The 3,896-nt window shown below is 38.5% G+C and overlaps 1 protein-coding gene across 1 annotated transcript in view; it reads right to left on the reverse strand.

Moving 5' to 3' along the window:
* Positions 1 to 3,525: 3,525 nt before the first annotated feature.
* LOC128688126 (uncharacterized) overlaps positions 3,526 to 3,896 on the reverse strand; it is an 18,186-nt gene continuing 17,815 nt past the window's right edge. Inside the window, exon 9 of the mRNA XM_070086661.1 lies at positions 3,526 to 3,896. This exon is cut by the window's right edge and continues 904 nt beyond it. The gene's annotated coding sequence lies outside the window, so the exon portion shown is untranslated.

A 3,896-nucleotide genomic window follows, 5' to 3' on the forward strand; every position in this document is an offset into this window, starting at 1 on the left:
AGTTTTACCCTGGCATGCTAACACTAAGCTATGTTTTACCCCCTGTGCTTTATCTAGACATCTGCGGATAAAAAAAAGTAAGCATGGCTGATTCTGGAGATAAAGTGTTGATGGTTGTTATGTCTGCTTGCTGCCTTAACCTCTTCAATCTTAATATTATCTCTTTTTTTTCAGTGTAGTGTAGTAAAGGGATTTTATTAAATATTTGGAGCCTGGATTGCATAAATAAAGGATCCAGGAGTAAAGTGAACCTTTAATATGAACCACTGAGAGTGATGGAACTCTCTCAGATTAGATACACTCGTGGTTTACTTAACTTTAGAAGATACACACGATAAGTTCTCTTAACAAGGATACCAAGGACGTTTTTTTTTTTATTATTACTGTAAAACAGGAGAAATGTTTACTTTTTTTAAAACTAAGAGAAAATATACTTATTTCATGTCATTGTTTCTGATGTGTAGTTTAGTGATGGTAGATGTATAATAAAATAATAATAATAAAACAACAACAATAATAATAATAATAATAATAATAATAATAATAATAATAATAATAATAATAATAATAATAATAATAATAATAATAATAGAAATAATAATTTTTTGCGAAATTCTATTGGCATATTGGAAATTTTAATATGAGAGGTCTTATAGTTAGAGAAGTTTTAACATCAAAGAAGAGAAACTTCGTAAGCTTCAAATTCATGTTTGGATTTGATGTATTAGTAAATTTATCAAAGTCACTGAAGTTTTTGTCTTTTGGCAACCTAAATACTTGCCATACAGGTTTATCAATATTATTTGACCAGGAAGGGTCATCTGCACGTGTATAGTTCTAATTCAAAATATTCCAGAAAAAATGACGAAGATTGGGCTGAGGGGATCAGCCATAGCCATAATATTGCAAAAAAAAAAAATCCTTTTCTGAAAAAAGTTCTGTCCGACTCAGTGGTACTAATTCAGCAATTTTTTTTTTTTGTGCACCGTTGGATTTAGTTTGATTAAATTACTTTCAGTAAGTTTAAAGTTCATAATTTCTTAAGTTGGAACTTTTATAACGGTGAGTTGACATCAGTACTAAAAATTTTCCCCGGTGGGTAAGTTTAAACTGGTCAGTTGTTGGACGGAATTTTGGCTATTCTCAGCATGTGAGTCGTGAATGGTCGGAAAAAAACAGGATATAGGCACTCAGCTAATTATTTATGCAACGTGTGGGTCACCTTACTTCCAGTGACACATAACCTTACCTCCAGTGATACATAGCCTTACCTCCAGTGATACATAGCCTTACCTCCAGTGACACATAACCTTACCTCCAGTGATACATAGCCTTACCTCCAGCGACACATAGTGAAACCAACAATTGTGAGACCAAACCATACCCCCGGCTGGGATTGAACCCGCGGTCATAGAGTCTCAAAACTCCAGCCCGTCGCGCTAACCACTAGACCAGCTAGCCACAATAAGATTCATCCAACTAGGTATATTTCTACACCATAGGAAGGTTAGCACAGGCACCTCTGTGACCACAAATGCAAGTTTTTACAGACGAATCTCCAGCTAGCGTGGCCGTGACGAACTCTAGCTCAAGTCCCTTCACTGCCGTCAACATGACTTAAGAAATCGTAATGACACGATTGCAAATAAACCATACCCCCGGCTGGGATTGAACCCGCGGTCATAGAGTCTCAAAACTCCAGCCCGTCGCGCTAACCACTAGACCAGCTAGCCACAATAGCCGGGGGTATGGTTTATTTGCAATCGTGTCATTACGATTTCTTAAGTCATGTTGACGGCAGTGAAGGGACTTGAGCTAGAGTTCGTCACGGCCACGCTAGCTGGAGATTCGTCTGTAAAAACTTGCATTTGTGGTCACAGAGGTGCCTGTGCTAACCTTCCTATGGTGTAGAAATATACCTAGTTGGATGAATCTTATTGTGGCTAGCTGGTCTAGTGGTTAGCGCGACGGGCTGGAGTTTTGAGACTCTATGACCGCGGGTTCAATCCCAGCCGGGGGTATGGTTTATTTGCAATCGTGTCATTACGATTTCTTAAGTCATGTTGACGGCAGTGAAGGGACTTGAGCTAGAGTTCGTCACGGCCACGCTAGCTGGAGATTCGTCTGTAAAAACTTGCATTTGTGGTCACAGAGGTGCCTGTGCTAACCTTCCTATGGTGTAGAAATATACCTAGTTGGATGAATCTTATTGTGGCTAGCTGGTCTAGTGGTTAGCGCGACGGGCTGGAGTTTTGAGACTCTATGACCGCGGGTTCAATCCCAGCCGGGGGTATGGTTTATTTGCAATCGTGTCATTACGATTTCTTAAGTCATGTTGACGGCAGTGAAGGGACTTGAGCTAGAGTTCGTCACGGCCACGCTAGCTGGAGATTCGTCTGTAAAAACTTGCATTTGTGGTCACAGAGGTGCCTGTGCTAACCTTCCTATGGTGTAGAAATATACCTAGTTGGATGAATCTTATTGTGGCTAGCTGGTCTAGTGGTTAGCGCGACGGGCTGGAGTTTTGAGACTCTATGACCGCGGGTTCAATCCCAGCCGGGGGTATGGTTTATTTGCAATCGTGTCATTACGATTTCTTAAGTCAACAATTGTGAGGTTGGTCATAGACTCAGACATGCTGGGTAGAGATGTATTCATTGTTTCGAATTCTCTGGCTAGATACGATGTCCTTTGATATGCTGAAAGATTTAGCGTTCTTGTGTGAAGGAGAGTTTTCAACTCGATCTTAACGAACATTTGAAACTTAAGATGCAAATGTCGTACTGTCAGTAATAGTGAAGACACATCACACTTTATTGAACAGATTTTGAGCTTTCCTTCTCTCCTACTTCTTCTTTATATCCTTTCTACTCCTTCCTTAATTATTTTATGTATCAGCTGATGGAGTAAAGTCAATTAAATAATATATCAGAGAGGAATCTCAAGTGACGTACCGTAATCAGCCGGTATCTAGTAACACTCATTCTCCTCCTCCCACTCCCTTATCTTTACCTCATCTTATCTTTACCCTGTCCTCGACAACTTCTCCTTAGTCCCCTATTAATTTTTACTGTTTTCTCCTTTAATTTATAAACCTTCGCCTCTCTCTTACTTCCTGATTCCATTCTCCTTGTATCCCATCTACCTTTTACTCTCACTGTAGCTACGACTAAAATATGATCTGATGTATCTGTGGCCCCTCTATAAACATGTACATCCTAAAATCTACCTGTCAGTCTTATCTACCAATACATAGACCAACAAACTTATTTATTCTTTTTTTTCTTAAAATATGTATTACCAATTACCATTCCCCTTTCTATACAAAGTTCAATCAAAGGCCCCATTATCATTTACACTTGGCACCCCAAACCTACCTACCACACAACAGGGAACTTAGCCATAACGTGTGTATGTATATGTAGTGACAATTTATATATACAGATAGTTTTAATAAAAATTTGGATTTTATTTTTAAATGTTTCAATATTTAAGGAAAGAAGTTTTGTCAACAAAGACTACGCGACAATACTGTAACTTTTATTTTGCCATTTTTCCAAAAAAAAACATGAGTTCTTCACAAAGAACAATCATCACAGAAAAAACATCAGAGATCTTATAAAACAAACTTGTCTTGCTTATTTTAGAGTGGCGCTTGGAGAACAAGACAAGTCTTGGGTTTCCCATTTGGTTTGCAAAACCTGTGTAGAATGCTTACGAAAGTGGAAAAATAGGCACAGGAAAAGATTAAGCTTCGGTGTGTCTATGGTGTAGAGACCCGGAAAACCACTACGGCGATTGTTATTTCTGTATTGTGAATGTGAAATGTTTCATTCGATACAAGAAAGTCAAGTAATATCCTGATTTGGAGTCAGCAAGAAGACCTGTGCCACACA

The sequence above is a fragment of the Cherax quadricarinatus genome, chromosome 19 (assembly GCF_038502225.1).
Source record: "Cherax quadricarinatus isolate ZL_2023a chromosome 19, ASM3850222v1, whole genome shotgun sequence".
Lineage (NCBI taxonomy): Eukaryota > Metazoa > Arthropoda > Malacostraca > Decapoda > Parastacidae > Cherax > Cherax quadricarinatus.